Consider the following 27949-nt stretch of genomic DNA (forward strand, 5'->3'; position numbering starts at 1 on the left):
CTTACTCCACACTGCTAAGAATCCTGCCATTAACTCTGCACACTGTCTTCAGGTTTGATCTTCCAAAGTGAGTCACTTTGTACCTTTCAGGACTGAACTCCATCTGCCACTTCTCAGCCCAGCTCTGCTTCCTGTTGTAACCTGCAATAACCTTCTTGCCATGATTTAATGCAGCTTCGGAGACCCAACTTGATCCTGACCTCAGTTGCTGTTATAGAAATCATGGAGTCATAGAAAAGTACAGCAAAGAAACGGCCCATCGAGTCCATGACTGAACAATTTAATCTGCCTACTCCCATCAATCTGCATCAGGACCACAGCCCTCCATACCCCTACCATCCATGTACTTATCCAAACTTCTCTTAAACATTGAAATCAAGCTCACATGCACCACTTGCACTGGATGCTCATTCTACACTCTCACCACACTCTGAGTGAAGAAGTTTTCCCTCAAGTTCCCCTTAAACTTTTCACCTTGCACCCTCATGCATGAGCTCTGTGTGGAATTTTCATGTTCTCCAGGTCCCTCCCACGTCCCGAAGTCATGCAAATTGACAGGGTAAATGTCTGTTGTAGATTGTTCCAAGTTTGTGGGTAAGTGTTGGGCTCTGGAACATTGTGGACAGATGGTAAAGGATTAAATAGGGCTAGCACAGAGGGGTGGTGATGGTCAGTATGGACCATGACTGAACATAGAACGGTACAGCACAGGAACAGGCCCTTCAGCCCACAATGCTGTACTGAACCAATTAAATGAGTAATCAAATGCCCAACTCAACTCATCCCTTCTGCCTATATAATACCGACATCCTTCTATTTGCTGCACATACACTGTGCCTATCTAAAAATCTTAATCAGCAGCCCCTGGCAGTGTGTTCCAGGCACCCACCACTCTCTGTGTAAAAAACTTAACCCTTCACATCTCCTTTGAACTTAACCCCCTTCACATGAATTGCATGTACTCGGGTTTTAAATATTTCAACCCTGGTAAAGATATATTGACTGTCTACTCTATCTATGCCTCTCATAACCTTACAAACCTCTATCAGATCTCCACTCAGCCTCCGCCACTTCAGAGAAAACAACCTAAGTTCATTCAGCCTCTCGTTAGAGCACATGTCCTCTAATCCAGGCAGCATCCTGGTAAACCTCTTCTGCACCCTCTCCAAAGCCTCCACATTCTTCCTTTAATGTGACAGAAGCCAGGTTCGTGGAACGACGGGCATGGAAGTTAAAAGAGATAGATCTTGGAACTTGCTGAAAGACCAGCTGTAAAAATGGGCTGGAAAATACTAATTACAGAAAAATGTGAGATGGTGCACTTTGGGGGAGATACTTACACAGTGTAGGGCACACCAGAGTGCAGTAGAACAGAGGGGTCTGGGTCCATACTTCCTTGACAGTGGCATCATAGGTAAATGGGGTCATAAGGAGAGTTTTGGCACATTGGCCTTCATAACTCCAAGTAGTGGGTACAGGAGTTGGGATGTTTGGCTGAAGTTGTATAAGACCTTGGTGAGACCTAATTTGGAGTATTCTGTCCAGTTGTGTTTACCCAGCCACAGAAAAGATATCAATAAAGTTGAAAGAGTACAGAGAAAATTCACAAGGATGTTGCCAGGGCTTGGAGACCTGAGTTATTGGGGAAGTTGATACGGTTAGGACGTTATTCCCCAGAGTTTAGGAGAATGACAGAGATTTGTCAGAGGTTTACAAAATTATGAGATAGGATAAATGCCAATAGGCTTTTTCCACTGAGATTGGATGAGACTGGTCATGTGTTAAGGGTGTGTGTTAAACTATGTATACCTGTCTGGACACGCCACTCTGCTGACTGCTCCTGTGGCTCCTCCCATAGACCCCTGTATAAAGGCGATTGGAGGCACTGCTCCCCCCCCCCCGCCCCCAGTCTCCAAGATGCCATGCTCCCTTTTGCCGCTAATAAAAGCCTATCGTTCGCCTCTCGTCTCCAAGAGTTATTGATGGTGCATCAGGGTGAAAGTTGAAAAGTTTAAGGAGTACATCTTCACACAGATGGGATTAAGAATGTGGAACGAACTGTTGCTGGAAGTGTGGCATGATAGCATTGTGGTTAGCACAATGCTTTACAGTACAGGTGAGTCGGGGAGTCGGGTTTAATTCTCACCGCTGCCTGTGAGGATCTCGTACGTTCTCTTCGTGATCGCGTGGGCTTCCTCTGGGTGCTCCGGTTTCCTCCCGCGGTCCAAAGGCGTACCGGTTGGTAGATAGTTGGTCATTGTAGGCTAGCTTTAAACTGGAGGATTGCTGGGTAGTGCGGGTCGAAGGGCCCAAAGGGCCTGTTTCACACTGTATCTCAGTAAATAAATAAATAAAATGCAGATTCAATTGTAATATTTAAAAGAAATTTGGATAAGTTCAGGGATGAGAGTTGTATAGAGGAACATAGTTCGGATGCAGGTCAATGGGACTAAGCAGATTAATAGTTCAGCACAGATTAGACATTAAGATATAGGAGCAGAATTAGGCCAAATGACCCATCAAGTCTGCTCCGCCATTTCATCATGGCTGATTCAATTTTCCTCTTAGCCTCAATCTCCTGCCCTCTCTTCGTATCCCTTCAAGCCCTGACCAATCAAAAATCTATCAACCTCTGCCTTAAGTATGAAGACTTGGCCTCTACAACTGCCTGTGGCAAAGAATTCCACAGATTCACCACTCTCTGGCTGAAGAAATTCCTCCTCATCTCCATTCTAAAAGGACGTCCCTCTATTATAAGACTGTGCCCTCTGTTCTTAGACTTCCCCAGCATAGGAAACATCCTCTCCACAACCACTCATCAAGGCCTTTCACTATTTGATAGGTTTCAATGTGATCACCTCCCATTCTTCCAAATTCTAGTGAATTCAGGCCCAGAGCCATCAGACACTCTTCATATGACAAGCCATTCAATCCTGGAATAATTTTCATGAACCTCCTTTGCACCCTCTCCAGTTCCAGCACATTCTTTTTAAGATAAAAGGCCTAAAACTGCTCACAATACTCCAAGTGAGGCCTCACCAGTGCTTTATAAAGTCTCAACATTGCATCCTTGCTTTTATATTCTAGTTCTCTTGAAATCAATGCTAACATTACATCTGCCTTCCTCACCACAGACTCAAACTGCAAATTAACTTTTAAGGAATCCTTCACGAAAACTCCCAAGTCCCTTTGTGCCTCAGACTTCTGAATTTTCTCTCCATTTAGAAAATAGTCAGCCTGTTCATTTCTTCCACCAAAGTGCATGACCGTATGTTTCCTGACACTGTATTCCATCTGCCATTTCTTTGCCTATTCTAATCCATCTAAGTCCTTCTGTAGCCTCTCTACTTCCTCAGAACGACCTGCCCCTCCACCTATCTTCATATCATCGGCAAACTTTGCAACAAAGCCATCAATTCCATCATCCAAATCATTGACATATAACGTAAAAAATATCGATCCCAACACAGACCACAGAGATCAGATGGGCCCAAGTGTCTGGTTCTGTGCTATAATTTTCAATGACTATAACATCCATGGTTATTTGCAGTTTTCAGTGTAGTTATGTACCAGATGTAAATTCATTGATATATTGGGGAACTGTGGGGTCTATAGAAATCATGTGCAGCATGGATAAGGAGAGAACCCTGAATCTTCTCCCAGTGTTGGGGAATCAAGCAGGATAAGGGAAAAATTTAATAGAAAACCGAGAGGCAACTTTTCCACCCAGAATGTAGTCAGTATATGAAATAAGCAAGAATATAATGTTGAGACTTAATAAAGCATTGGTGAGGTCTCACATAGAATACTGTGAGCAGTTTTGGGCCCCTTATCTCAGAATAGATTTGTTGTCATTGTAGAGGTTTGAAAGGAGATTCACGAAAATGATTCCAGGATTGAAAGACTTATCATACGAGGAACGGTTGATGGCTCTGGGCCTGTACTCACAGGAATTTAAAAGAAAAAGTGGGGGGGGTGAGGAGTGCGGAATCTCATTGAAACCTATTGAATGTAGCAAGGTCTTGATAGAGTCGATGTGGAGGGGATGTTTCCAATAGTGTTGGAGTCTAAGAACAGAAGACACATCCTCAGAATAGAGGGACATCTACTTAAATGGAGATGAGGAGGAATTTCTTTACCCAAAGAGTGATGTATCTGTGGAATTCTGTGGAGACAAAGTCATAGGGGAGTAGACTTGATGGACTAAATAACCTAATTATGTGCCAATATCTCATGGTCTTATATTTGAGGTAGGTGCATTAACAATGTTTAAAAAACACAGACAGATATATGGACAGGAGAGATTTAATGAGGTCTAGGCCAAACTTCAACAAATGGGACAAGCTTAGATGGGCATTTTCTTTGGTATGGGTCAAAAGTCCTGATTCTGTGCTGTTGTGAGCCCATGCCCGTGTGGTAGTAGAGACAGATAAATTTGGAACATTTGAGAGACTCTCAGACAGGCTCATGAAGGACAAATGGAGGGCTGTCTGAGAGATTGAATTTGGAGTAAGTTAAAAAGATGGCACAACATTGTGGGGTGAAGGGCCTGTCCTGTGCTGTAATGTTCTGTGTTCTATGTTATGAGAAGAAGGCAGAATCAAGTTTATTATCACTGACATATGTCATGAAATTTGTTCTTTTGTGGCCGGAGTATAGTGCTAGACAAGAAGAAGACCATAAGACATAGGAACAGAATTAGGCCATCTGGCCCATCGAGTCTGTTCCACCATTCAATCATGGCTGATCCTTTTTTTTCTCCCCCTCAACCCCAGTTCCCCAAGTTCTCCCTGTAACCTTTGATTCCATGTCCAATCAAGAGACTGTCAATCTCCACCTTAAATACACCCAATGACCTGGCCTCCATAGCTGCACGTGGCAACAAATTCTACAAATTCACCACCCTTTGTCTAAAGATATTTTTCTGCATCTCTGTTTTGAAAGGGCCTCTCAATCCTGAGGCTGTGCCCTCTTGTCAGAAGCTCCACCACCAGTGTGAAACACCCTTTCTTCATCTACTCTGATTAGATTAGATTAGATCAGATTCAACTTTATTGTCACTATGCCGAGTACAGATACAAAGCCAATGAAATGCAGTTAGCATCTAACCAGAAATGCAAAGAATAGTGTTATTTACAAAATAACTGCGAATAAAAAGTAAGTGCTACAGCACACAAATATAAAAGTACTGAGACAGTACAATATGGGTGCAATACTGCTTAGCGCTGTGATGTGAGGTTCAGCAGGGTCACAGCCTCAGGGAAGAAGCTCTTCCTGTGCCTGCTGGTGTGGGAGTGGAGGCTTCTGTAGTGCCTACCGGATGGGAGGAGAGTAAAAAGTCCATGGTTAGGGTGAGATGCATCCTTGATAATGCTTTTCACCCTGCCCAGGCAGCGTTTATGGTAGGTGTTCTCAATGGTGGGCAATTGGGTGCTGATAATCCACTGGGTAGTTTTCACCACACGCTGGAGTGCTTTGCGGTCCAATAAGGGACAATTTCCATACCACACTGAGATGCAATTGCTCTCAATGGTACAGCAGTAAAGTCTGTCTAGGCCTTTCAACGTTTGAGTTAGGTTTCAATGAGATCCCTCTCCCTCATCCGTCTAAATTCCAGTGAGTACAGACCCAGAGCCATCAAACGTTCCTCGTATGATAAGGTTCCTCGTATGATAGGTTAGTAGGCAGAGGGGGTGGTGAGGCCCTGTGTATAAGAAATAATATTAAATCTTTAGAAAGGGATGACATAGGATCGGAAGGTGTAGAGTGTCAATGGGTTGAGTTAAGAAATGGCAAGGGTAAAAGGACCCTAATGTTGTTGTATACAGGCCTTCAAACAGCAGCCGGGATGAGGATTACAAATTACAACAGGAGATAGAAAAGACGTGTCAGAAGGGCAATGTCATGGTAATTGTTGGGGATTTTAACATGAAAGTTGATTGGGAAAACTAGGTCAGTACTGGACCTCAAGAGAGAGAATTTGTAGAGTGTTTTAAGGGATGGCTTTTTAGAGTAGTTTATTGTTGACCCCACTAGGGGATTGGCTGTGCTGGACTGGGTGCTGTGCAATGATCCAGAGGTGATAGGTTCTTGATTAGCCAGGGCATCAAAGGGTATGGGGAGAAGACAGGAGAGTGGGGATGACTGGATGAATTATATGAGTCCATGTTTGAATGGCGGAGCAGACGATGGGCTGAATGACCTACTTCTGCTCCTATATCTTATGGCCTTATCTTAGGATAACCTTTTCATTCCTTGTGAACCTCATTTGGACTCTCTAAAATGCCAGCACACCTTTGCACAGATGAGGGGCCCAAAACTGTTCACAATACTCAAGGTGAGGCCTCACCAGTGTCTTATAAAGCCTCAGCATCACATCCCTGCTCTGGACCTCTTGAACTGAATGCTAACAAGGCATTTGCCTTCTCACCACCGACTCTACCTGCATGTTAACCCTTAGGGTGGTCTGCACAAGGACTCGCAAGTCCCTTTGCATCTCAGATTTTTCGATTTTCTCCCCATTTAGAAAATAGTCTGCACATTTATTTCTACTGCCAAAGTGCATTACCTTGCATTTTCTAACATTGTATTTCATTTGCCACTCTCTTGCCCATTCTCCTAATCTAAGTCCTTCTGCATCCTACTTGTTTTCTCAGCGCTTCCTGCCCCTCCACCAATCTTCGTATCATCTGCAAACTTGGCAACAAAGCCTTCTATTTCATCATCTAAATCATTTATCTACAGCATAAAAAGAAGTGGTCCCAGCACTGACCCCTGAGGAACACCACTGCGGGGTCACTGGCAGCCAACCGGAAAAGGATCTTTTTATTCCCACTCACAGCCTCCTACTAATCAACCAATGCTCGAAACTTTCCTTTAATAACATGGGCTCTTGATGTGGTAAGCAGACTCAAGCATAGTGCCTTGTCAAAGGCCTTCTGAAAGTTAATGTTAAAGTTCAAATTTCAAAGTAATTTTATTATCAAAGTGCATATATGTCACCATATACAACCCTGAGATTCATTCTCTTGTGGGCATTCTCAATAATCTACAGAAGAGGGGCAGCACGGTAGCGTAGTGGTTAGCAGAACACTTTACAGTACCAGTGACCCAGGTTCAATTCCCAGCACAGTTTGTAAGGAGTTTGTACATTCACCCCGTGACCACGTGGGTTTCCTCCAGTTTCCTCCCAACTCCAAAGATGTATGGGTTTGTATGTGAATTGGTCATTGTAAATTGGCCCATGATTAGGCTACGGTTGCTGGGTGGCATGGTTCAAAAGGCTGTAAGGCTTCCTATTCCATACTGTATCTCAATAAAATAAATAAACTATAAATAATAATCAGATCAGAATCAATGAAAGAAGCCCCAATTTGGGCATTCAACCAAACTGCAGAAGATAACAATCTATGCAAGTACAAAAAGAAAGAAATAATAATAATAAATAAATCAGCAATAAATACTGAGGAGTCGAGATGAAGAGTCCTTGAAAATGAGTCAGTTTGATTGTAGGAACATTTCACTGACGGGGCAAGCGAATTTGAGTGAAGTTACAAGCAAGAGAAAACTTGCAGGTGCTGGAAATCAAAGTAATACAAACAAAATGCTGGAGGAACTCAGCAGGCCAGGCAGCATCTATGGAACAGGGTAAACAATTGACGTTTCAGGCCAAGACCCTTTAACAGGGCCAGAAAGAAGAAATGAGAAGTCAGACTGAGAAGGTGGGGGTGGGAAGGAAGAAGTACAAGGTAGTATGTGATAGGTGAAACTGAGAGATCGGGAAGGGTGAAACAAAGAACTGGGAAATTGGTTGGTGTGAGAGATAAAGGAGAAGAAGGATGCTTATGTGAGAATGTTATTCTTGGACTACAGTTCAGCATTCAACACCATAATTCCCTCCAGGCTCGACAAGAAGCTGAGACCTCGGCCGTCACCCTGTCTTGTGCAGCTGAATCCTGGACTTCCTGTTAGATTGCCGGCACGTGGTAAGAGTGGGCTCCCTCACCTCCACCCCTCTGACCCTCAATACAGGAGACCCTCAATTTCCCTCGGAATCAATAAAGTATGTCTGTCTGTCTGCCTGTCTGTCTGTCTGTCTCAGGGCTGTGTCCTTAGCTCCCTCATTTACTCTCTGTATACCCATGACTGTGTTGCCTCCCACAGCTCCAATCTGCTAATTAAATTTGCTGATGACACTACATCGATTGGCCTAATCTCAAACAGTAATGAGGCAGCCTACAGAGAAGAAGTCATCTGCCTGACACAGTGGTGTCAAGAAAACAATCTCTCCTTCAATGTCGCAAAAACAAAGCAGCTGGTTGTGAACTACAGGAGGAATGGAGACAGGCTAACCCCTATTGACATCAATGGACCTGGGGTTGAGAGGTGAACAGCTCTCAACCCCATCACCGAGGATCTCACATGTTCTGTGCATACAGGCTGTGTGGTGAAGAAGGAACAACAGCACCTCTTTCACCTCAGATGGTTGAAGAAGTTTGGCATGAATCCCCAAATCCTAAGGACTTTCTATAGGGGCACTATCAAGAGCATCCTGATTGGCTGTGTCACCGCCTGGTACAAGAACTCTACTTCGCCCAATCACAGGATACTACAGGGAGTGGTGTGACAGCCCAACGCATCTGGAGATGTGAACTTCCCACGATGCAGGACATTTACAGAGACAGGTGCGAAAAAAGGGCCTGAAGGATCATTGGGGACCCGAGTCACCCCAACAATAAACTGTTCCAGCTGCTACCATGTGGGAAACAATACTGCAGCATTAAAGCCAGGACCAACAGGCTCTGGGACAGCTTCTTCCATCAGACCATCAGACTGATTAATTCATGCTGATACAATTGTATTTCTATGTTATATTGGCTGTCCTGTTGTACATACTATTTATTACAGATTACTATAAATTGCATATTTAGACGGAGATGTAAAGATTTTTACTCTTCATGTATGTGATGTAAGAAATAAAGTCAATTCAATTCAATATACTCTCCACTGCACATCTACAGAAGTCTGTCAAAGTCTTGGATGTCTCCAGACATATCAAACAGAAAAAGCAATTATGAGAACTAAACAGAGATATTATGAACTAGGTGAAAGATCACATAAGGTCCTTGCATGGCAGTTAAAAACAGACCAGACTTCTAAAACAATAAATGCAATTCGAACAAGAGTAAATAAAATTATTTATAAACCTTTAGAAATTAACGAAACTTTTAAGAATTTTTATTCTGAGTTGTATAAATCAGAATCACAAAATGACAATGTCAAGATAGAAAGACTTTTATCACAAATAACTCTTCCAAAATTAAATACGGAAGAACAGAAGGGATTAGATATGCCTTTCACATTGAAGGAGGTCGAAGAAGCCCTAGGATCACTTCAAAGTAATAAATCCCCAGGAGAAGATGGTTTTCCGCCTGTATTTTATAAAAAGTTTAATGATTTATTAATTCCTCCTTTTATGGAGTTAATGCATCAAGCGAAAAGAACACATAAACTTCCAGAATCTTTTTCGACAGCTATCTTAATAGTATTGCCAAAAAAAGATAGAGATCCTTTAAAGCCAGCATCATATAGACCTATTTCTTTATTAAACACTGATTATAAAATAATAGCAAAAATCTTACCTAACAGATTATCTAAATACTTACCAAAATTAATACATATGGATCAAACAGGATTTATTAAAAACAGACAATCAGCAGATAATGTAACTCGGTTATTTAGTATAATTCATTTAGCACAAAAGAGGGAAGAAATGAGCGTGACAGTTGCTTTAGATGCAGAAAAAGCATTTGATAGATTGGAATGGGATTTTTTATTTAAGGTATTGGAAAAATATGGATTAGGAGTATCTTTTATAAAATGGATTAAAACCTTAAATACTAATCCCAAAGCTAAAGTAGTGACAAATGGTCAAATTTCAAAACCATTTCAGTTAACAAGGTCAACTAGGCAAGTTGTCCATTATCACCTGCTTTATTTGTGTTGGCGATAGAGCCATTAGCTGAGTTAATTAGAGTGGACCCAGATATTAAGGGTTTTAGAGTTAATCATGAAGAATACAAGATTAACTTATTTGCTGATGATGTTCTGCTTTATCTAACAAACCCATTACATTCGTTGCGTAAATTATCCTATAGATTAGAAGAGTATGGGAGAATATCAGGTTATAAAATAAATTGGGATAAAAGTGAAATTTTACCTCTTACTAAAGGAGATTATAGTCAATGTCGATTAATAACCCAATTTAGATGGCCGGCAAATGGTATAAAATATTTAGGTATAAGAGTTGATAATGATACAAAGAATTTATATAAATTAAATTACTTACCACTATTGAAAAAAATTCAAGAAGATCTTGATAAATGGATGGTATTACCAATAACATTAGTAGGTAGAGTAAATACCATAAAAATGAATATATTTCCTAGATTGCAATACTTATTTCAATCACTACCAATACAAATACCCCAGAAGTTTTTTCAAGAGTTAAATAAATATGTGAGGAAGTTTCTTGGGAAAGGTAAGATGTCAAGAATATCGATGGAAAAATTGACATGGAAATTTGATCTAGGAGGGTTACAACTTCCAAATTTTAAGAATTATTATAAAGCAAATCAACTTAGATTTATTGCATCTTTTTTTGAGAAAGATAAACCGGCATGGATTAGAATAGAATTAGATAAAATAGGAGAAAATATACCAGAAGATTTTATATATAAATGGGAATCTAAATGGATGCGGGAAAAGAAAGAATCTCCTATATTAAAACATTTGATTGACTTATGGAATAAGATAAATGTTGACGATGAGATAAAGAAATCCTTATTGGCAAGGAGATCTTTAATTCAAAATAGACTTATTCCTTTTACAATGGATAATCAACTTTTATATAATTGGTTTCAAAAAGGGATTAGATATATAGGTGATTGTTTTGAAGGAGGTATATTAATGTCATTTGATCAATTAAAGAATAAATATAAAGTATCAAACAACACTCTTTTTTGTTACTTTCAACTAAGGGTTTATTTAAGAGAAAAATTAGGTCAAACAATGTTATTGCCGAAATCTAATGAAATAGAAACTTTAATTCAAAAAGGAAAGATTAAAAAATTTATCTCTTGTATGTATAATTTGATTCAAAAACAGGCAATTAAACAAGGAGTCCATAAATCAAGACAAAAATGGGAAAGTGACTTGAATATTAAAATTGAAGAAAATAATTGGTCAAGACTATGTCTTGAGAGTATGACAAATACAATAAATGTCCGGTTAAGATTAGTGCAATATAACTTTTTACATCAATTATATATTACACCACAAAAAATAAATAAATTAAACCCAAATCTATCTGATCAATGTTTCCGATGTAACCAAGAAATTGGTACTTTTTCACATTCTACTTGGTCTTGTTCTAAAATTTAACCTTTTTGGACAAATTTAAGAATTTTATTGGAACAAATTATTGGAATACAACTTCCACATAATCCAATATAATTTTTATTAGGTGATATTGAAGGGATAAAACCGATACCCAAATTGAATAAATATCAGAAAGAATTTATAAAAATTGTATTGGCAGTAGCCAAAAAGGCTATTGCAGTTACTTGGAAATTGGATACATATTTAAGTATAGATCACTGGAAGAAAGAAATTTATAGCTGTATTCCACTTGAAAAAATTACTTATAATTTAAGAGATAAATATGAAACCTTTTTGAAAATTTGGCGCCCTTATTTGCAAAAGACAGGATTAAATATATAGATGCTCCGAAGATGAAATAATTGGTTATTTGGGGAAAGAAATAAATATATATATTAAAGTTATTATGAACTCCATGGAGCATGTGGGGATCTTCCAATATCCAGGCACTCCTTCTTTCTTTTTTTTCCTTTCTTTCTTTCTCTTTTTTTTCTATAGGGATGCTAGGGGGGAGGGGTTAAGGGGAGGGGGGATGGGTAATATACATTTTTTTTCACTACTTTTATTTTGTAACTACTTGAAATACAATAAAAAAAAGTTTAACAAAAAAAGTCTTGGATGTCACGCCAAATCTCTGCAAGCTCCTTAGGTCATAGTGGTGCTGCCCTGCTTTCTTTGTATTTGCGTTTACGTGCTGGTCCCGGAACAGGTCCTCTGAGGACCCATTCCACCTTTGATCCTCCAATGAGGACCTCTGGTTTCCTTCTGCTGAAGTCAATAATCAGCTCCTTGGTCTTGCTGACGTTGAGTGAGTGAGTGAGGCGTCCATAGGTCAAGGTGTTGCATCCTAGCTATCTATACATATGCAAGCCGGGGCAGTACGATATGGAGAGCAAGCTGTTGCCCACGTAGCAAGCTCTCTCTCTCTCTCTCTCTCTCTCTCTCTCTCTCTCTCTCTCTCTCTCCACGCATCTGATGAACCAAAGGAATGGCAGAGACCGATATAGCTTGGTACCAGTAGCATCACAGGAGTTCCAGGCAGTGTTAAACTCAACATAGGACTATATGGAGTAAAAGGTTATTATTATGGCATCGTTCAGCCAGATTTTCAATCTACCCCCACATGCTGATTTGTCACCACCTTTGATTGGGCCTATAACAGTGGTGTCGTCAGCAAACTTGAACATGGCTTTGGAGATTTGCTTAGCCACACAGTCTTAAGTGGAAAGAAGTTGAGCAGGGGGCTAAGCACACAGCCCTGTGGTACACCTGTGCTGATGGAGATTGTGGAGGAGATGCTGTTGCCAATCCAAAGTGACTGGGGAGGAAATCGAAGATCCAATTGCACAAGGAGGTACTGAGGCCAAGATCTTGGACCTTTCTGGTTAGTTTTGAGGGGGTGATGGTACTGAATGCTGAGCTGTAGTCGATAAAGAGCATCCTGATGTATGTACCTTTGCTGTCTAGATGTTCAAGGGTTGAGTGAAGAGCTGATAAGATGGCACCTACTGTGGACCAGTTGCTCTGGTAGGCAAATCGAAGTGAATCCAAATCACTTCTCAGGCAGGAGTTGATATATTTCACCCAACCACTCAATACACTTCATCACTGTGGATGTAAGTGCTGCTGGGGAGTTGCCATTGTGGCAGGTCACCATGCTGTTCTTGGGCCTCCTTGAAGCAAATGGATACCTCAGACCCCTTGAAAGAACATCATACTCGATTTGAGTGATTGCACCACCCTGTCACTCCCACCATCCAGTGGTCAGGTGGAAAACCTAGCTGGAAGCAGTGGGGTGAGCAGTCGTTGGCTAAGACGCAGGTCATTTCATTATATGTTTGATAAACTGCTGGTTCAAAAGCCTTCCTGGAACTTCTAACCCATTTGAACAATCAGGTTTGTCAGGAGTGAAATACAATCGCAGTCAAACTGAAGAGATTTTTCAGCAGTGTGTGGAGTCACGTGGCAATTGAGTCCAGCAACTGTGTCTCGATCTGTGTCCTTGTAGCATGAAAATCACTGAAAACAATACAGGCCAGCTTTGAACTCCGGACGAAATAAGAAATGGCCTTTGCAAATAGGTTCAATAGAGCTGCGAAGGTGCCACTAAACCAGGCGGGTGGGTGTGGGGAGATGGCCATGAACAGAAGTCTGGTTGCCACGATGAGTTGGTGATGCAGCCTCAGGTGGAGGCCAACAAGCAAAATGGATTTCCTCGAACCGAGTGACCTTTGTGGTGATGCCCAGATTCTCTCAGGTCACCATGACCAGAGCACAATTGGGTAGTAAGAAACGTTCGAAGTTAAGTGCCTTTCCATCAGTTGGGTAATCTGGGACCAGGCCAACGATTGCCTCAGCACAAGCAGGAACAACAGCTTGTATTTCATAACCTTTCAACAATCTACAACTGATGCAGTTCAAATGCCCCAAGTAACCCACAGAAGCATTTATCAGTCAAAGCCCATCACAGAGCCACAGAAGAAGGTTGGAGTCCAAAAGTTTGTTTCAAAAGTAGTCTCTACAGGGTGTCTTCACAAGAAGCTGCATGGACAACAGCCAGAACTCTCATTGCTACCATCAAGGGCAAGGTACAGGAGCCTGAAGACACACACTCAACATTTCAGAAACAGCTTCAGCCCGTCCACCATCAGATTTCTGAATGGACAACGAACCCAAGAACACTTAATAGTACTGTGAACAGTTCTGGGCTCCTCGTCTAAGAAAAGATGTGCTGGCATTGGAGACTGTTCAAAGGAGGTTCACAGTGATGATTCTGGGAATGAAAGGGTTATCCTACGAAGAATGTTTGATGGCTCTGAGTCTGTACTCACTGGAATTTAGAAGGATGCAAGGGGATCTCATTGAAACCTTTTGAATGTTGAAAGGCCTAGACAGAGTAGATGTAGAGAGGATATTTCCCAATGTGGGGGAGTCTAGGGCAAGGGGGCACAGCCTCAGGATTGAAAGGCGTCCATTTAAAACAAAGCTGCAGAAAAATCCCTTTAGCCAGAGAGTGGTGAATTTGTGGAATTTGTTACCACAGGCAGCTGTGGAGGCCAGATCTTTGGGTGAGCTTAATAGTTTCTTGACTGGACATGGCATCAAGGGTTACAGGGAGAAGGCCGGGGCATGGGGCTGAAGAGGGGAGAAAAGGATGAACCATGATTGAATGGAGGAGCAGACCCGGAGCAGACTTGAATAGCGGAATTCTGCTCCTATGTCTGATGGTCAAACTGAATAACTTCACTCAATGCCTTCTACAAAAGCTATTTGGAGTCAGGTGTTCCTATCAATGAGATTAAATTGGAGCTGCGGGTTGTAGAGGTGCCCTGCCCTGTAAAAAAAATGCACACAGTTCGGTTACTGACAAAGCCTGTTCTTAGAAACATAGAAACATAGAAAGCCTGGAGAACAATACAAGCCCTTCGGCCCACAAAGCTGTGCCGAACATGTCCTTACCTTAGAAATTACCTAGGGTTACCCATAGCCCTCCAAGCTCCATGTACCTATCCACAAGTCTCTTAAAAGACCCACTGTGCCCTCTCATGATAGCCATTTCAGCCCTGGGAAAAAGCCTCTGACTATCCACACAATCAATGCCTCTCACCATCTTATACACCTCACCCTCCATCGCTCCAAGGAGAAAAGACCAAGTTCATTCAACCTATTCTCATAAGGCATGCTCCCCAATCCAGGCAACGTCCTTGTAAATCTCCTCTGCACCCTTTCTATGGTTTCCACGTCCTTCCTGTAGTGAGGCAACCAGAACTGAGCACAGTACTCCAAGTGGGGTCTGACCGGGGTCCTATATAGCTGCAACATTACCTGTTGGCTCTTAAACTCAATCCCACGATTGATGAAGGCCACTGCACCATATGCCTTCTTAACCATAGATTCAACCTGCGTGGCAACTTTGAGTGTCCTATGCACCTGGACCCCAAGGTCCCTCTGATCCTCCACACTGCCAAGAGTCTTGCCTTTAATACTATATTCTGCCATCATACTTGACCTACCAATATGAACCACTTCACACTTATCTGGGTTGAACTCCATCTGCCACTTCTCAGCCCAGTTTTGCATCCTATCAATGTCCCGCTTTAACCTCTGACAGTTCTCCACACTATCCACAACACCCTTGTGTCAACAGCAAACTTACTAACCCTTCCCTCCACTTCCTCATCCAGGTCATTTATAAAAATCACAGAGAGTAAGGGTCCCAGAACAGATCCCTGAGGCACACCACTGGTCACCGACCTCCATGCAGAAAATGACCCATCTACAACCACTCTTTGCCTTCTGTGGGCAAGCCATTTCTGGATCTACAAAGCAATGTCCCCTTGGATCCCATGCCTCCTTACTTTCTCAATAAGCCTTGCATGGGGTACCTTATCAAATGCCTTGCTGAAATCCATATACGCTCCTTCTACGGCTCTTCATCAGTGTGTTTAGTCACATCCTCAAAATAATGTACATGTGACAAATAAAGCTAACCTTCATCTTTAAACTCCAACGAGTACAGGCCCAGAGCCATCAGAAGTCCTCATGCATGAAGCTTCTTATTCCTAGGATCATCCTCATGAACATCCTCTGGACTCTCTCCAATGCCAGCACATCCTTTGTTCAGTGAGGAGCCCCAAAACTGCTCACAATACTCCAAATTGTGGTCTGACCCATGCCTTATACAACTTTAGCCTTACATCCTTGCTCTTATATTCTAGTCCTCTTGAAATAAATGCCAACATTGCACCTGCCTTCCCTGTCATTTTAAAGCCTCGTCTGAGAAATGCTAGTTTAGACAGAGCAGCGTGCCAACGTCCCAGTGCCCAGCCAGTACCCCGGCCAAGAATCTTGTGCTTCACACCCTGGGAGTGTGACCTGCTGAGGTACAGCTCACAGTGCGAGATGGTTACCGCACGCCTCTGCCTCTTTATATATCAAGTATTCCATGATTTAGGCAGTAGCTGTTGAGATTGCAGGCCAGTTGATTCCGAGCTGCTAGTGAGGCATTCATTTTGCATTCCTGTGATCACTGGTTCGAGTCCGAGGGCGGCTTGACACCAGTAAGGAGTTTCAGTCAATCTAAGCAGCGTGCCTGTCCGCCCTCTCATCCAGGAGGGGAGCACTTGACTACACAGGGAAGAAGGAGCCAGCAAGCAACGCTTCGGGACTCCACTAGGCCCAAAGTGAAGCCTGACACCATTCAACAACCCAGGTAATAACAAGGCCAGGCAGGAGGTGGCTGTGACTGCAGGGAAGGGCTGTAGCGAAAGTAGACACACGAGACACCGCAGGTGCAGGAATCTGGAGGAACACACGATCTGCTGGAGGAACTCAGCAGACCGAGCAACATCTGTGGGAGGAACTTTCAATGTTTCAGGTTGAAGCCTTAAATCAGAACTGTGGGCTCGACCCAAACTTCAACAGTTTCTTTCCTCCCACAGACGATGCTTGATCCATGGAGCGTATTTATTTATTTATTATTTAGAGATGTAGCGTGGAAAAGGCCCTTTGACACCACACCAACCCACCTATTTAACACCATCCTCACCACAGGACGATTTACAGTGAGCAAGTAACTTACTAACCAATTGGTCTTTGGACTGTGGGGGGAAACCGAAGCTCCCTGGGACTCATAGGAATGATGTACAAGTTTCTTACAGAGGAAACTGGAATTCCCCTCCCACCTGGTGATGCACCATCAATAACGCTGAGATGTGGGTTAAGGTAGGCTTTTATTGGCTGGAAGAAAGCACAAGCAGCAAGTGACCATCACACAACATCCTGGAGACTGAGGGAGGAGCAGTGCCTCCAATCGCCTTTATACCGGGGTCTGTGGGAGGAGCCGCAGGAGCAGTCAGCAGGGGGCGTGTCCAGACAGGTATATGTAGTTCACCACACCTGGATTCCCTCACCAGCTCATGCTTTCCCCCTCCTCCTCCAATTCCTTCACCTGATTACTGTGGTTTCTGTTCTCATTCCTTCCAGAGAATGAAGGGTCTCAGACTGAAATGGCGACTGTTTATTTCTCTCCATAGATGCTGCCTGACATGCTGGGCTCCTCCAGTGCATGTTGCTCCAGATTTCCAGCACCTCTCATGTATTGTAGTACCCAGGTCCTGACTCCAGCTTGTGGGAAGCAACCTTGACCGCGAGAATGTCCAGAATTCAAACCCCGGTACGGCAACTCTTGGGTTCTGATGAGGAAGGGCAACGATGGAGCATGTTATCTTCCAGAGGAGATATTTCACCTTCTTCTGCCTCCATCGGTCAGTGGGTGTGTGGGTGGTGGAACCGGGGTAAAAGACCTGAAAGAACAGGACATCTGTGGACTGCAGAGATGGCTGAGGTGCCATAAAAATCCTAGATAGAGTGGACATGGACAAGATGTTTCCTATAACAGGGGAGTCTATGACTAGGGGGCACAGCCTCAAAATAGGATGACCCTTTAGAACAGAGATGAGGAGGAATTTCTTTAGCCAGAATGAGGTGAATCTATGGAATTCATTGCCACAGGCAGCTGCGGAGACCAAGTCATTGGGTATATTTAAAGTGGAGGTAGATAGGTTCTTGATTAGTAAGAGTGTCAAAGGTTGCAGGGAGAAGGCAGGAGAGTGAGGATGAGAGGGATAATAAATCAGCCATGATGGAATGGTAGAGAGAACTTGATGGGCTGAATGGCCATGTCTTGTGGTCTTATGGTGTGAATCCAGCATGGTTCAATGGTTTGATAGTTCAATAGTTCCATTTACTATCAGAGAATGTCTACAATATACAACCTGAAATTCTTGTCCTTCACAGACATCCATAAAACAGAAGAGTGCCCCAAAGAATGAGTGACAGTAAGAATGTTAGAACCCTAAAGCCCCTCCCACACACAGGCAACAGCAAAGCATCAGCCCTCCCCCTCCTCCATTTACTTCAGAAGAAAAGCATCAGCCCCCTCCACGCGCCAAGCAAGCAATAGCAAAGCCCCCAAGAAAGACCATGATCTGCAGTACAACAAAAACTAATTATTCGCCTGACAGTACCACAGGCTCTCTCTCACTCTCTCACAGAGTGGTGTCACAGCGAGAGTGGAGACATTGGTCCTTGTCTTCAAACAATGGAAGTGCTTTATTTGGGATGAGGGCACGACGTATCACAAAACATGAACAAGCGGTCTAGGGTAACTTGGTAGTACTAATGTCTGAGAAGCTTTAAAGAAATGTTGTATTTCTATGATGGTAGATGTTTACATGTGTGGGGCTCTATGGAGTTAGACATGTGTATATCTACATGTGCGTATGTGCTTGTGTGTATCAGTGCACATATTGTACACGCTAGCCCAAGCCCATTTTCCACTGTTTATTGTGAGTATGCACCATGTAACATCTCTGCAAATGTACACGCACACGCATCTTCCAGATCCTTGCTGTCCATTACATTCCCAATTTTGAAGTGATCTTCAAATTTGCTGATCCAGTTAATCACGTTATCATCCAGATGACTGATGTAGAAACAACAGTGGATCCAGCACCGATCCTTATGGCTCACCGCTAGTCACAGGCCTCCAGTCAGAGAGGTGGCTTCCCCCTTGAAACCAATGTCTAATCCAATTTTTACCCCATCTTGAATACCAACCGACCAAACCTTCTTGACCAACCTTCCATGCGGAACCTTGTCAAAAATCTTGCTGAAGTCCATGTTGACTTGCCTTCATCAACTTTCTTGATAACTTCCTCAAAAAAACTTATAAGATTGGTTAGACATGACTTACCACACACACAGCCATGTTGACTATCTGTGATCAGACTCTTGTCTAGCCCATTACTGATGTTAGGCCTACCAGCCTATTATTTCCTGGCTTATTCTTAGAGTCTTTCTTAAACAATGGAACAACCTTAGCTATCCTCCAGTCCTCTGATACCTCACCCGTGGCTAAGGATGTTTTAAATATCTCTGCTAGGGCCCAGTACTAGCTTCCAAGTGGGTTCAAGGGAACACTTTGTCAGGCCCCAGGGATTTATCCACCCTAATTTGCCTCAGGATAGCAAGCACTACCTCCTCTGTAATCTGTATAGGGTCCATGAGCTCACTGCTGCTTTGCCTCACACCTATAGACTCCGCATCCATCTCCCAAGTAAATACAGATGCAAAGATGCTATTTAAGATCTTCCCCCATCTCTTTCAACTCCATGCATAGATTACCACTCATATATTCCAGAGGATCAATTTTGTCCTTTGCTAACCTCTTGCTCTTAATATATCCTTAGGATCCCTTGGGATTCTCCTTCACTTGGTCTGCTACAGAATCCTAATGTCATCTTTTCAGCTCCTCAGTTCCTTCTTAATTGTTCTCAAGCATTTCTTATACACTCTTCATCCCTCATTTGTTCCTACTTGCCTATTCCTGCTATGAACCTCCTTTTTCTTAACCAGGATTTCAATATCTCTCGAAAACAAAAGGTTCCCTAAAGCTGTTACCCTTGCCTTTTATTCTGACAGGCACATACAAAACCCGTACTCTCAAACTTTCACTTTTGAAGGCCTCCCACTTACCAAGTACACATTTTCCAGAAAACATCCTGACACAATCCACACTTGTGAGATCCTTTCTGATATCATCAAAGCTGGCCTTATTCCAATCTGGAATCTCAACTCACAGACCAGACCAATCATTTTCCATATTTAGGAAACTAATGGCATTATATCACTAGATGCAACCTGTACCCCCACACACACTTCTGTCACCTGTCCTAATAGCAGATCAGGTATTGCGCACTCTCTCATCGGGACTTTTACTGATTAAGGAAACTTTTCTGAACACATTTGAAAAACTCTATTCCATCTAGTCCATTTACAATACGGAAGTCCCAGTCAATATGTGGAAAATTAAAATAATCTATTATAACAACCTTATGTTTCTTGCAACAATCCAATTTCACTACAAATTTACTCCACTACATCCCAGGAACTGTTGGGCGGGCAATAATATGATCCCATTAATGTGGTCATACCTTACTTATTTCTCAGTTCTACCCACAAAGCCTCACCAGTTGAGTTCTCCAGTCTGTCCTGACTGAGCACTCCCATGAAGCTTTCCCTGACGAGTAATGTCTCCTCCTCTGATCCCTCTCACTCTGTCGCATCTAAAGCTACAGAGCCTCGGAACATTGAGCTGCCTGTCCTGCCCCTCCTGCAACCAAGTCTCACTAATGGCTACAATGTCTTAATTCCACGTGCTGATCCATGCCCTAAGCTCATCCACCTTTCCTGCGGCGCCAATAGAGGTATACAAGAATATGAAGGCTCTAGCTGGGGTGAATGCAAGCAGGCATAGTGCTTGGGTGGTGTTACTTGAGAGTTCTGGTTCCGGTTTAAGATGGGTGACAGCTTACTGGTGGTTCATAATGCAAGAAATACAACTTTATTAATAACACTTTTTCTGTGGGAAATCTTGGTAAATGATCACTGCAAACAATGAAGAAATGAGTGAAGGTGAGGCTGACTCAAGGGTCAGGGCATATGTGTCAGAAGCAAAGTTGGAGCGAGATCGAGGAATGTTCTAGACGGAATCGGGGTGTGTGAAGTGGAGAAAAGACGGAACTGAGGAATTTTGGAGCTCATCCACCTAAATCGAGAGCAAGGCTGGATCGATCTTAGTGCCGGGTCAATTTGGAAAGGTTGGACACGGGTCGAAATGTGATGGCAGGACCAGGCCCAGAACATATCCAAGCAACAGACCTAGGTCCTAATGCAAGGAATGAACCAGTGCTTGGAGAATCTAAACGCCAGGTTGGATGGATTGAAAAGGCCGGGTGTCAGGAATAGAGGCAAGGATTAAACCGGTTCTGCTCGCTGCTCTGCGACGTTTACTGCACTCTCCGCAGCACTGAGGCTGGGTCTGTGGCCTGCTCCGGGCTTCATGTCCATGGACTCACTGTCATTCTGAATGTGGTTACTTGCTTTGATTGTTTGAACAATTTGTTTCTTTTTTCTCTCTCTCTGCATTGGATGTTTGTCTTTCCTTAATAGAGTCTTTCAGATTTCTTGATATGTAGTGCCTGTAGGGAGAAGAACCTCAAGGTTGTATAATTTATACATACTTTATTAACATATTATTAGGTGCAGAGGAGATGTCAGGGGTAAGTTTTTTACACAGAGAGTGGTGAGTGCATGGAATGGGCTGCCGGCGGTGGTGGTGGAGGTGGAAACGATGGGGTGTTTTAAGAGACTCCTGGATGGCTACATGGAGCTTAGAAAAATAGAGGCTATGGGTAAAGCCTAGTTAGTTCTAAGGTAGGGACATGTTTGGCACAGCTTTGTGGGCCGAAGGGCCTGTATTGTGCTGTAGATTTTCTATGTTTCTATGTATACTTTGAACTCTAAAATTTTAACTTTGAACTGGAGGTCATGTGTTAAGAGTGAAAAGTGAACTGTTTAAGGAACAAGTTGCCAACACGAGTAGTGCACGAGAGCTTGATGTCAACATTTAACAGAAGTTAGAATAGGTACATAATTGTAGGGATATGGAGGGCTATGGTCCTGATGTAGGTCGATGGGAGTAGGCAGTTTAAACGGTTTGGTATGGATGACATGGGCTGAAGGGCCTGTTTCTGTGCTGTATTTTTCTATCATTCTATGATTCCTTCAATTGAAGTATAAGCAGCTCAGAACGTTAGTCCCACCATGCTCGACATTTTGATTCCTGAGTTTATACGCAGGCTGCACAATCTGAATGTGCCCCCGTGCACGTATACATGTGCATGTGTATTTGTACATGTGCACAAGTGCATGGGTACCTGGACATGTGTAGGTGTGCACCTTGCATGAATATGTTTTGTTCTGGTACAGAAGGAGTCAATTCAGACTGGCTCCTTCTAAAGCAATCCACACAAAATCATTCTGCCCCTTCCCTGAAGCCCCGCTTGATACCACTACCCCTTGGGCGACCCTCTAAGGGAACTAATTTCATCTGCACTGCCTTCAGATCCATCACTATCAGATCTCCTCTTTGTTTCAATAATGACCTCAGCTTATTGAAGCATACAGCCCTTCAGTTCACCTACACTGACCATGCAAACCCCTTTCACTAGTATCCGTCTATCCTGCTCATTCAAATACCTCAGAATCAGAATTAGGCTTATTATCACAGTCATACAGGATATGCTGCTTTGCAGCAGCAGGTGGAGTTAACTCACTGGGCAACACAGTCAGCATGAATGAGATGGGCCAAATGGCCTGTTTTTCTGCTGTATGATTCGCTGACTTGTTGTGAAGTGATTTGGATCTAGTCAAAGTGACTCAGGTGGAACTACAGCAGGAAATATCTGCCTTTACAAATACAGTAAAAATGGGCACGGTCTCTGGTGTACGTTCAAGTTCAAATTCAAGTTTAATTGGCATTCAACCATACACATGTATACAGCGAAATGAAACAGTGTTCCTCCAGGGCCAACGTGCAAAACAGAGTACATACAGTCACAGTCAGTCATGAATAATATCAGCAAAGGTCCCACAGTGGCATGATCTGAAGATTGATGGTGCATAGGATATTATTCTGGAGCCACGTTTCTGCAATACAAGCACTCAGCAGTTCTTCATCTCCTGCAGCTGCAGACAAAGGCAATCCAGATTGTCTTCCAGGGAGTGAAGACTGGAGAGTACCTCTGACGAGGGAGCTGGCCTGCCTGGCCAGCCCCAATCCCAACACAGATTCCAGCGTACCAGCTGCATCTCTGTTCTCGTCCACCCAACTCCTCTCCTGGGCAGCTGTAACAGGTGATGCCATGTCATGAGGGCCTGGACTGTGAAACATCTGAGGCCATGCAACTCCTTCCCCATCGGTCTCACCAAAAAAACAAAAAAATGGATTTGCAGTATTTTGTATTACCAGTGTCCAACAGGTTCTTGTGACAACAACAGAAATGCTTAATAGACAAACATTTTCACCTCTTGTTGGACCCAGAGAGGCCACGGTGCATGCTGCCATCTCATCAATACCGTTGATGATAGATAAATATTACCCCATTACACTGGGAAAACATCTTCAAAATCGTGCCAAGGGACTTTCTGAGTTCTGACCAAAACGATCCTGGTAATCATGGCAACCTAATGGGTCTGCTGGACTTCATGTCCTGCCAAAGGGTCTCAGCCCAAAATGTTGACAAATTACTCTTTTCCATAGATGCTGTCTGGCCTGCTGAGTTCCTCCGGCACTTTGTGTGTGTTTCACGGATTCCATACAAGGATCCTAGATGAGTGAGTGGCAGGGTGGAGAATCGTCTCTGCCAAAGGAGGTGTAAGGTGCTCCTTCCTTCCGCTAGCCTGCGGGTCACCCTTAGGAAAGGTGAAGCATCTGCTTAGACCCCCAATCAGAGCCATGTGAAGCCACAGGAGCAGGTGGTGGATGGTCGTAGGAGCAGCGGTGCTTATCGCAAGTCCTGGTTATGCGACCACTGACACCAGGCAGACAATCTCTGAAGAGTATCGATAATGGCTGGGGTCACCCGTCTTGTAAAGGCACTGCCCAGAAGAAGGCAATGGCAAACCATTTCTGTAGAAAAATTTGCCAAGAACAACCATGGCCATAAGACCAGGATGGCCCGTGTCATATGACATGATACATAATGATATTGATAGAGATACCAATGAATTGGCCGTAATCTTCCAAATATTTCTTGGGTTCTGGAGAGGTACTGATTGATTAGAAAGCTTCCTATGTGATTCCAGTGTACAAATGGATCAGAGGCAACGAGAGGGCTTGTATCTTTTTCCCAGGTTGAAGTGTCTAAAACCAGAGGGCATGCTTTTAAGGTGAGAGAGGCTGTTAAAAAGAGATGAACAGACAAGTATTTTGCACAGAGAATGGTGGTCGCTGGAAGAGGGCTACCAGGGAGGCAAATATGATATAGGAGTTCAAGATGCTCTAAGATAGACAAATGTGTATGCAGAGAATGGAGGGATGTGGCCGCTGTGTAGGCAGAATGGACTAGTTTAGGTAGGCATTTAATTACTAGTTTAATTAGTTTGACACAACACTGTGTGTAGTTCTTCAACGGTTCTTTTGTATTCCTGTGTTCTACTCTAATTGCCAACAAGAAAATGAACATGGTGACATATACATACTTTGATCTTACTGTGAACTTTAAATTTCTCACCTTGGATGGAAGGATTATGTGTGTTGAAGATACTGGAGGGATATGTATATTAGATTGAAATGTAGGGGTGCATAAGGAGGGAACAGAGGTGGATCCAGATTGGGAAAGGGATTGGTGAACAGGAATGCAAAGGACTGAAATACGCTCACTTTAAAGCTGTTAATAGGGAACTACATCATGCTCTGCAAACCAGTGAAGATGGAATTCAAAGTCAGGGTAAATGTATTATCAAAGTACATATAGGTCACCACATAGTACTACCTTGAGAGTTATTTTCTTCCAGACATTCACAGTAGAATAGAGAAAGACAATAGAACGTATAAAAGCTATACATAAACAAAGAAAAACAAATAACCAATGTGCAAAAGAAGACAAATTGTGCAAATAAATAAATAATATTGAAAACATGAGCTGTAGATTCCTTGAAAGTGAGCCCAGAGATAGTGGAATCAATTTGGTGTCCACGCTGGTTCAGGAGCCTGACAGTTCATGGGTAATAACTGTTCTTGAATTGGTGGTGCGGGACCTGTTTCTGTGCTTCCTGCCTGATGGTATTAGTAAGCTGTGAGTATGGTCGGTATGGGGAGGGGGGCATGAATGCTGCTTTCTTGTTGCTGTATTCCTTGTAAATATGCTCAGTGGTGGGGAGGTCTTTGCCTGTGACGGATTGGGCTGTATCCAGCACATTCTGTAGACCTTTCCATTCCTAATCATTAGTGTTTCCATACCAGACAGCCCAAATGAGCTAGAACAGCTAACTCATTCTTTATTTCACATTCAGTTTTATTGTCCAGCCTGACATTGTGTGATCCCTGTTGACCAGGGACTCAGTCTACATGTGGAGACGTGTACTTTCAGCCGACCTTTGTCCTTCTCAGGGATTCGCTGATACTAAAGGGCTGCCATTAGAACCATTTGAGCTCAGATCGGCATCAGCATTGGTTGGCTAAGCTTCTGTGGAAGATGCTTGCATTCTCCCTCTCATTTGATAAGGCTGGAGTCTTAGATCTTGAGCAAGGATCAATCAGTGTGGATTGTGGATTGGACATTACAGTTCATGTTAAGTGTGTTTCTGGTTTCTGGTGACTCCTTTTTATATTGCTAATTGGCATGATTTTGTTAACTGGCTCAGACTGGCTCTGCGGCCTGCAGTCAACAAATAGCACAGTGCAAAGCTGCAATGAACTGACCTAAAATAAACACATCGGGACTGTTTCAATGGCTCCATGCTTTGTCATTTACTATTCTGTGTTTCTCACTCATTTTCTGCCATTTGCATGATTTGTTTTTTTATGCGGGGTTGGGTGTTTGATGTTTCCTTTGCATGGTTGACATGGTGTTTCTTTGTTTTGTGGCTATCTGTGGGCAGACAGATCTCAGGGTTGCATACTACAAACGTGCTTGGATAATAAATGTACTTTGAACTCTGAACCTGTGTTGATCCATCATAGGTAAGGCCCCCTGACGAATTGAGCACATCTACAAGGAGTTCTGTCACTGGAAAACAGCATCCACCATTAAGGACCCCCATTATCCAGGCCAGGCTCATTTCACCTCTACCCTCAGGCATAGGTACAGGAGCCTCAGGTCCAACACCACCAGAGTTGTTACCCCTCAACCATCAGCTCCTGGACCATTGTGGATAACTTCACTGAGCTGATCCCACAACCTACAGACTCAGTAACTCAAATTCTCAATATTTATTACTTATTTATTATTATTATTTCTATTTTGTTTTCCTTTTCCAGTTTGTATTTGCACAGTTTGTCATCTTAAGCACTTTGGTTGTTTGTCCATCTGTGTGTTCAGCTTTTCATTGATTCTTTTATATTTACTGGGAATACCCACAAGGAAATGCTACTGTACAGCAAATGGTGATACATACAGTATATACGTTGTTGATAGATTTACTTTGAACTATGAACTTATGGATTCGGGGCTAAATCAAATTATGGGACATTTCCTGAATGAAATACAATCATGGAAGTCATTGCTCCGGTTGTAAACTGTCACATGGCCTAGTGTGAAGACAAACACCACTCAGGTTAATGATGGGAGTTATCATCCAAAGATGGTAATAAATCCATAAAGCTCATTTTATACTGTGTGTGCAACACCTCTTTGTCTACTGATCTGTTTATGGTCTGCCTGAAAGGCAGAGAGGAAAGCAGACACTCACATTAGCATTACCTTTGCAAATCCCCCCTTGGCCTTTGGATAGACCACCTCAGGAAACAAATGACCCTTGCACCTGCTCCTCAGTAGGAACTTCTCCATCTGACCGATTGTTTCCCATTTCTGCACCGGCTAATTGGAGCATTACAATTCCTCAGCAAATCTAACAATGGTAATTGGTTCATAGGAGTAGATTTAGGCCATTCAGCCCATTGATCCTGCTCCACCATTCCATCATGGCTGATTTATTATCTGTCTCAACCCCCTTCTTCTGCCTTCTCCCTGTAACCTTTGACACCTTTACTAATCAACCTCCATTTTAAATCTACCCAATGACTTGGCCTCCACAGCTCTCTGTGGTGATGAATTCCACAGATTCACCACCCTCTGGCGAAAGAAATTCCTCCTCATCTCTGTTCTAAAAGGACATCCTGTATTCTGAAGCCGTGCCCTCTGGTTCTATACTCTCCTACTATAGGAATCATCCTCTACACATCTATTCTATCTAGTCTGGTCAATATATTTCCAACAAGTACAGGCCCAGAGCCATCAAATACCCCTCATATCTCTTTCATTCCTGGGATCATTCTCAGGAACCTCCTCTGGACCCTCTCTAATGCCACCATGTTCTTTCATAGTTATGGGGCTTAAAACTGCGTACAATATGCCAGATATAGTCTGACCAATGCCTTACGGAGCCTCATCATTACATCCTTGCTTTTACATACTGGTCCTGATGAAAGGAATGCTAACATTGCATTTGCCTTCCTTACCACAGATGCAACATGCAAGTGAACCTTCAGGGAATCTTGTATAGAGTCATAAAGCAGTACAGCTCAGAAACAGGCCCTTCAGCCCATCCACTCCATGCCAAAACCATTTAAACTGTCTAGTTCCATCAACTTGCACCAGAACCATAGCCCACATATCCCTACTATCTATGTACCTATCCAAACTGCACTTAAACGTTGAAATCGAGCTTCCATATACCATTTCTGCTGGCAGCTCATTCCACACTCTCGCAACCCACTGAGTGAAGAAGATTCCCCTCATGTTCTCCTTAAACTTTTCACCTTTCACCCTTAAGCCACGACCTGTGCCATGCGACAGTGAGAATAGGAATAGAATGAGGCGGAGGATAAATGCCTGGCTGAGGGATTGGAGCAGGGGGCAGGGATTCAGATTTCTGGATCAAT

The 27949-nt window shown here is 43.0% G+C and overlaps 1 long non-coding RNA gene across 4 annotated transcripts in view; it reads left to right on the forward strand.

Moving 5' to 3' along the window:
- Nucleotides 1–16485: 16485 nt before the first annotated feature.
- Nucleotides 16486–27949, forward strand: part of LOC132406399 (uncharacterized) — a 34973-nt gene continuing 23509 nt past the window's right edge. For 2 of the 4 annotated variants that reach the window (XR_009516154.1, XR_009516151.1), the window contains exons 1-2: nucleotides 16486–16651; nucleotides 17475–17705. This is a non-coding gene — a long non-coding RNA (uncharacterized LOC132406399). Of the gene's footprint in view, nucleotides 16652–17474; nucleotides 17706–26029; nucleotides 26608–27949 lie in introns of those variants that run through there. The other 2 variants (XR_009516159.1, XR_009516153.1) reach the window with 2 other exon arrangements.

Source organism: Hypanus sabinus, chromosome 2 (genome assembly GCF_030144855.1).
Source record: "Hypanus sabinus isolate sHypSab1 chromosome 2, sHypSab1.hap1, whole genome shotgun sequence".
In the NCBI taxonomy this organism is placed as follows: domain Eukaryota; kingdom Metazoa; phylum Chordata; class Chondrichthyes; order Myliobatiformes; family Dasyatidae; genus Hypanus; species Hypanus sabinus.